We start from the raw sequence: 7,500 nt of genomic DNA on the forward strand, positions 1-7,500 counted from the left end.
TACGACGTTTGCGAAGTACGGCACTCAAAATCATGATTTTCTTGTACGACGTTTATTTGCACTTGCTGTCGACTGCGACGAAGTTTAGCGTTCATTTGACTTTGTACATAGTACAGACGAAGTACGACGTTAGCGAAGTACGGCACTCAAAATCGTGATTTTCTTGTACGACGTTTATTTGCACGCGCTGTCGACTGCGACGAGGTTTAGCGTTCACTTGACTTTGTACATAGTATAGACGAAGTACGACGTTTGCGAAGTACGGCACTCAAAATCGTGATTTTCTTGTACGACGTTTATTCGCACGTGCTGCCGACTGCGACGAAATGCAGCGTTCATAGTACAAACGAAGTACGACGTTCACAAAGTGATGAATTAAAACGTAAACAATAAATAATAATAATGCAACCCACAATACACTAATTGTGTATTAAAATTGCATAACCTACACGAAGTACGACGTTCAAGAACACTAAAGAATTTTATTTGTGTTGTATATAATGAAAAAACAGCAAATTTTTTTGCAAATTACGTATCTGTAAATAAATGTAAACATTTAGCAACTAATCAAAATTGTTTTTTTTGTCTAGATATTAAAGTAAAACATAAAAATACATTAAATTTATAAAATGCAACCCGCAGCACACTAGATGTGCATTAATATTGCATAACCTTCACGAAGTACGACGTCCAAAAATATTAATTTTTTTTTATATTGAGGTTAAAAGTGAGAAAACATAAATTAATAATAATGCAACCTGCAATACACTTAATATGTACTGATCTTGCATAACCTTCACGAAGTACTACGTTTAAATATAAATTAATATTATTGTGACCCGCAATACACTAAATTTGTATCAATATTGCATAACCTACACGAAGTACGACGTTCAAGAATATTAAAGAATTTTATTTGTGTTGTATATAATAAAAAAACAGCAAATTTTTTTGCAAATTACGTATCTGTAAATAAATGTAAACATTCAGCAACTAATCAAAAGTGTTTTTTTGCCTAGACATTAAAGTAAATCATAAGAATACATTAAATTTATAAAATGCAACCCGCAGCACAACAGATGTGCATCAATATTGCATAACTGTTACGAAGTACGACGTCCAAAAATATTAAATTTTTTTTTATATGAAGGTAAAAAGTGAGAAAACATAAATTAATAATAATGCAACCTGCAATACACTTAATGTGTACTGATGTTGCATAACCTTCACGAAGTACAACGTTCAAATATAAATTAATATTATTGCGACCCGCAATACACTAAATTTGTATCAATATTGCATAACTTACACGAAGTACGACGTTTGAAAATATTAAATGTTTTATTTGTAGTTTGCATATAATAAAAAAAAAAACAAATTTTTATGTAAATTACGTATCTATAAATAAACGTACACATTTAACAATTAAATAAACATAGTATTTTGGCCTAGATATTAAATTAAAACATAAAAATGCATAATATTTATTAAAATGCAACTTGCAATACACCAAATGTGTATTAATATTGCTTAACCTTTACGAAGTACGACGTTCACGAAGTACGTCGTTTACGAAGTGCGACGTTTACGAAGTACGTCGTTTACGAAGTGCGACGTTCACGAAGTACGTCGTTTACGAAGTGCGACGTTCGCGAAGTACGACGTCTACACATTAGGGCACTCAAAATTATTGTTACGTTGTACGACATTCAGACGTTCCAACTGCGACTAACTACAGCATTCATTTGACTTTGCACATACGACGAACGAAGTACGACGTTTACGAAGTACGGCGCTTAAAATAATTTTGTTTTTATTAATTAATTATTTTTTTTAAAACAAACGTTTTTATAATTAAATTTTATAATGGTTTAAATATAAAATATGACTTTTTAATATTATCAATATTTAAAATATTTTCTCCCTTTTGTGTGTATGCCTTATAGTTATAGAGCTGTGCGCTTCGGTAGACGTCGCCTGTGGAGCTATGTCAGTGGAGCGGTGCGCACATCCAATACCGAGCGGCTGCCTCGATCGGTGTCGCGCTGGTATACATATGGTAGTGGTGTGTGTCGATGCGTTGAGTGAGGCGATATGAACGGTGTAACGGTTTAGTCGAAGTTTATCATAAATGACGACGACAAAACGACCGATTATGTATACGTTCTGCATTTGCTTCCAATTTATCGACGTTTATCGCACATTTCCGCTATCGAATTCGAATAGGGCTTTGCTTGCGAGATTGCTTTATTTTGTGATTTTGTGGCTCGCCCAGTTCCCCACAGCGAGATTGCGGATGCGGCAAAACGTATTCTCTTACGTTGGCGGTCCTTATGCAATCAAACTTTGTTGGACTAACAAATGTTTGTGATTTAAACAAACAAAAATAATAAATGCGTCAACTCTCTAATATCCGAGCGAGAATATTTATATAATATTCGTAACGTTTATGGATTCGAAAGAATTTCATAAATTCACGTCGCATTCAATCTTGCGAAGAGTGAAGAGAATGTTTGAACTTTTAAATCGGCAAAGGTAAAAAATAATATTATAAATATTATTATTATGCCTTTATTGACCGATATATGTGTTGTGGTGTTTAACGACTACGACGACGATGATGACGATACATTTATCTCTATATCGTACGAAGAAAAGAAGAAACAGCGTGGCGTTACTTTCTTATATGTTAGATTGTTTCGCACAAACGCGCATATTCTTCATCTTTATAAACGATGATGATGAGTATTTTATTCTCTCGTCTGTCTCAAAAAACACAAAAACACAGTTCCCTGGTTGATCCTGCCAGTAGTCATATGCTTGTCTCAAAGATTAAGCCATGCATGTCTCAGTACAAGCCAAATTAAGGTGAAACCGCGAAAGGCTCATTAAATCAGTTATGGTTCCTTAGATCGTACCCACATTTACTTGGATAACTGTGGTAATTCTAGAGCTAATACATGCAAACAGAGCTCCGACCGGAGACGGAAGGAGCGCTTTTATTAGATCAAAACCAATCGGTGGCGGTTTCGCCGTCATCGTACAACTTGGTGAATCTGAATAACTTTACGCTGATCGCACGGTCTCGCACCGGCGACGCATCTTTCAAATGTCTGCCTTATCAACTGTCGATGGTAGGTTCTGCGCCTACCATGGTTGTAACGGGTAACGGGGAATCAGGGTTCGATTCCGGAGAGGGAGCCTGAGAAACGGCTACCACATCCAAGGAAGGCAGCAGGCGCGCAAATTACCCACTCCCGGCACGGGGAGGTAGTGACGAAAAATAACGATACGGGACTCATCCGAGGCCCCGTAATCGGAATGAGTACACTCTAAACCCTTTAACGAGGATCAATTGGAGGGCAAGTCTGGTGCCAGCAGCCGCGGTAATTCCAGCTCCAATAGCGTATATTAAAGTTGTTGCGGTTAAAAAGCTCGTAGTCGAATTTGTGTCCCGCGCCGCCGGTTCATCGTTCGCGGTGTTAACTGGCGTTTCGCGGGACGTCCTGCCGGTGGGCTTAGCTCGAGAGGGCGGCCCAACTCAATCCCGCCGCGGTGCTCTTCATTGAGTGTCGAGGTGGGCCGGCACGTTTACTTTGAACAAATTAGAGTGCTTAAAGCAGGCTAAAACTTCGCCTGAATACTGTGTGCATGGAATAATGGAATAGGACCTCGGTTCTATTTTGTTGGTTTTCGGAACCCCGAGGTAATGATTAATAGGAACGGATGGGGGCATTCGTATTGCGACGTTAGAGGTGAAATTCTTGGATCGTCGCAAGACGGACAGAAGCGAAAGCATTTGCCAAAAACGCTTTCATTGATCAAGAACGAAAGTTAGAGGTTCGAAGGCGATCAGATACCGCCCTAGTTCTAACCATAAACGATGCCAGCTAGCGATCCGCCGACGTTCCTCCGATGACTCGGCGGGCAGCTTCCGGGAAACCAAAGCTTTTGGGTTCCGGGGGAAGTATGGTTGCAAAGCTGAAACTTAAAGGAATTGACGGAAGGGCACCACCAGGAGTGGAGCCTGCGGCTTAATTTGACTCAACACGGGAAACCTCACCAGGCCCGGACACCGGAAGGATTGACAGATTGAGAGCTCTTTCTTGATTCGGTGGGTGGTGGTGCATGGCCGTTCTTAGTTGGTGGAGCGATTTGTCTGGTTAATTCCGATAACGAACGAGACTCTAGCCTGCTAAATAGGCGTATTTCGACATCCCAAATGCCGGCTGGAGCCGGGTTCGCCCGGTCTCTATGTGCGGTTTTTACTGTCGGCGTACAAACAATTCTTCTTAGAGGGACAGGCGGCTTCTAGCCGCACGAGATTGAGCAATAACAGGTCTGTGATGCCCTTAGATGTTCTGGGCCGCACGCGCGCTACACTGAAGGAATCAGCGTGTCCTCCCTGACCGAGCGGTCCGGGTAACCCGCTGAACCTCCTTCGTGCTAGGGATTGGGGCTTGCAATTGTTCCCCATGAACGAGGAATTCCCAGTAAGCGCGAGTCATAAGCTCGCGTTGATTACGTCCCTGCCCTTTGTACACACCGCCCGTCGCTACTACCGATTGAATGATTTAGTGAGGTCTTCGGACCGGTGCGCGGTGGCGTTTCGACGTTGCCGATGTTGCTGGGAAGATGACCAAACTTGATCATTTAGAGGAAGTAAAAGTCGTAACAAGGTTTCCGTAGGTGAACCTGCGGAAGGATCATTAACGTGTAAATGTTGTTGTTTAGTTGTCACACATACACACACATTTTGTCTGTGCTGATCAACAAAAAACACACATACATACACTATTCGTATGATGATCAATTCTCATACAAAATTCTTTATTATGCGTCGAACGGAAAAGCAACAACGGGTCGTCTTGCATTAAGCGGATCTGTTGTTACGTTTTTCGATTTATTTTATAAATCGATTGTAAACGTGCCGTAAACGACGTTTTCAAAGAATTTTTTCGAACATTAACACGAATCAATATTGTCGAAAGATGGTTATGTGCTAATGTTTTATTATTGCTTTCGCAGTGCCGGTCTTAGCGTATTTCCATCATCGTATTCGCTTCGAAAAAAAGTACTAATACACAGTGGTGGTGTATAATTAATGTGCAAGAGATGTTGTTGTTGTTGTAGTATTTGTATATGGTTGGAGTTATTTATAATAACAAACAAGAATGAATGAATGAATAATAATGGTGTCTGCCAATACGATCGTACTTTATGTACACGACTAAAACTTTATACATACAAACCATAATAATAAATAAACTCGAAACAACCAACAACAAAATTAATACGCTACTGTACATACAAATACACATTTATACATACCATCATTTTACTTAACCGATGGTGAGTGATGTTTGAAAAATAAACGCTTAGGCTTACGGTTTTGTAAGCCAGTCTTTGCGTATTTTCTTCATCGTATTCGCTTCGGAAAAAAGAAAATAAAGATGGTGTATAATTAATGTGTAAAAGAGATGTTGTAGTTGTAATTTAATTTGTAAATGGTTGGAGTTTATTAATAAATAAAAGGGGCTGTCTATTCGTCTGTACTTTATGTACAAGACTAAAACTTTATACATACAAACCATAATAATAAATAAACTCGAAACAACCAACAACAAAATTAATACGCTACTGTACATACAAATACACATTTATACATACCATCATTTTACTTAACCGATGGTGAGTGATGTTTGAAAAATAAACGCTTAGGCTTACGGTTTTGTAAGCCAGTCTTTGCGTATTTTCTTCATCGTATTCGCTTCGGAAAAAAGAAAATAAAGATGGTGTATAATTAATGTGTAAAAGAGATGTTGTAGTTGTAATTTAATTTGTAAATGGTTGGAGTTTATTAATAAATAAAAGGGGCTGTCTATTCGTCTGTACTTTATGTACAAGACTACAAAAACGTTTTATAACAATAAAAAGCTCGAAACAACCAATAACAAAATATACTACTACTATACTACTATACATACAAACGCACATTTATAAATACATAAAATCAATTTACTTTATCGATAGTGAGTGATGTTTGGAAAAAAACGCTTAGGCTTACGGTTTTCGGGTACCTGGGTTCCGCATGCGTCGAAGTAATAATTTACTTTAACGACGCGACGAACCGTAGGAATCTAAATAAAAAAGTTTATTAACTTTTTTAGATTCTGTGGGTTTTAAATGATATACGCCCGACTGACGAAGGAACGTTTTGCACTGCCTGTGCTTTTCTTTTGATTCGTTTTTATGTCGACGGACGTTCTTAGAATGCCCACCAAACGACGTATCACACAAAACACCCTACAATTGTATTGTTTGGTAAATATTGTTGTGATTAAGTTTGTAGCTGTGGCGTTTGTTTGAAGAAAACGTCTGGTTTTTCGACATATTTTCTATTTAATAAATATACATAATGCTTATCGCAAAAGGAGCAGAGTTTTATAGACAAAGTTGATAGAGAAAAAAAACCTAATAGATATATATACGTATTTATAAAACGTTAATATCATCGGGTTATTCTTTATGTAAACTTAAACTATAACTGCATACTCTTTTCGATAAGTAGAAACAAATGCCACTTTAATTAAATAAAATATTATAAAATATAACGCCGAACGTTTCTTTCGATTGGTCCGTTTCTCACATATACATCACAATTGTAATAACCTTAAGTAGTTATTTTTGTTGTTGTGTGATGATGAAACGATTTCGATGTGGAACGGTGCGTTATGTAATAATATTTTAAATTTGTTTGAAAAGATTACCCTGAACGGTGGATCACTTGGCTCGTGGGTCGATGAAGAACGCAGCTAATTGCGCGTCAACTTGTGAACTGCAGGACACATGAACATCGACATTTCGAACGCACATTGCGGTCCTCGGATATACTGTTCCCGGACCACTCCTGGCTGAGGGTCGTGTCAATTTCAAAGACTGCTCGGTTTTTGTCTTAAACACAGCGCACAATGTTGTGTAGACAATTACGTCGGAGCGTGTTGGGTGCAAATATGACGCGTTACTATAATTGTTAATTGATTGTCGGTTGTCATAATAAAATATTATGCAACGTAGACAACAATAAAAACAATATAAAAAATAACGCGGCATCCTAAAACGCAATAGCGGCTGACATTCTTATTAGTTTGTTGGTACAAGTTGGTTTAGACGTAGCACGTCCGATATTAAAAAGCAGCCACAACGCTTAAATTTCGAACGAAGCGATCGTCGTGTCCGAGACGTTAAAGTTGTTTATATGCATATTTTATGCACTATAATTAACAACAACAACATTCTCGCAACGACGTCAGATCGATGTTTGAAATTGTTTGGAGGCAGCCATATAAACGGAATACGTGTAATTATCGTCTGACAAAATAAAGGCAAATTTATATTTGCGACCTCAGAGCAGGTGAGACTACCCGCTGAATTTAAGCATATTATTAAGCGGAGGAAAAGAAACTAACTAGGATTTCCTTAGTAGCGGCGAGCGAACAG

General features: G+C 38.2%; 3 non-coding genes across 3 annotated transcripts in view; all 3 read left to right on the plus strand.

The window, feature by feature from the left end:
* Window positions 1-2,789: 2,789 nt before the first annotated feature.
* LOC135267595 (small subunit ribosomal RNA) lies at window positions 2,790-4,712 on the plus strand. Its single transcript, XR_010336003.1, has one exon. It is a non-coding gene; the product is annotated as a small subunit ribosomal RNA (ribosomal RNA).
* Window positions 4,713-6,767: 2,055 nt separating this feature from the next.
* On the plus strand, window positions 6,768-6,924 carry LOC135267593 (5.8S ribosomal RNA). Its single transcript, XR_010336001.1, has one exon. It is a non-coding gene; the product is annotated as a 5.8S ribosomal RNA (ribosomal RNA).
* A 476-nt stretch (window positions 6,925-7,400) lies between these two features.
* Window positions 7,401-7,500, plus strand: part of LOC135267591 (large subunit ribosomal RNA) — a 4,040-nt gene continuing 3,940 nt past the window's right edge. Inside the window, exon 1 of the ribosomal RNA XR_010335999.1 lies at window positions 7,401-7,500. This exon is cut by the window's right edge and continues 3,940 nt beyond it. This is a non-coding gene — a ribosomal RNA (large subunit ribosomal RNA).

This window comes from Tribolium castaneum, unplaced genomic scaffold (genome assembly GCF_031307605.1).
Source record: "Tribolium castaneum strain GA2 unplaced genomic scaffold, icTriCast1.1 ptg000056l, whole genome shotgun sequence".
Lineage (NCBI taxonomy): Eukaryota > Metazoa > Arthropoda > Insecta > Coleoptera > Tenebrionidae > Tribolium > Tribolium castaneum.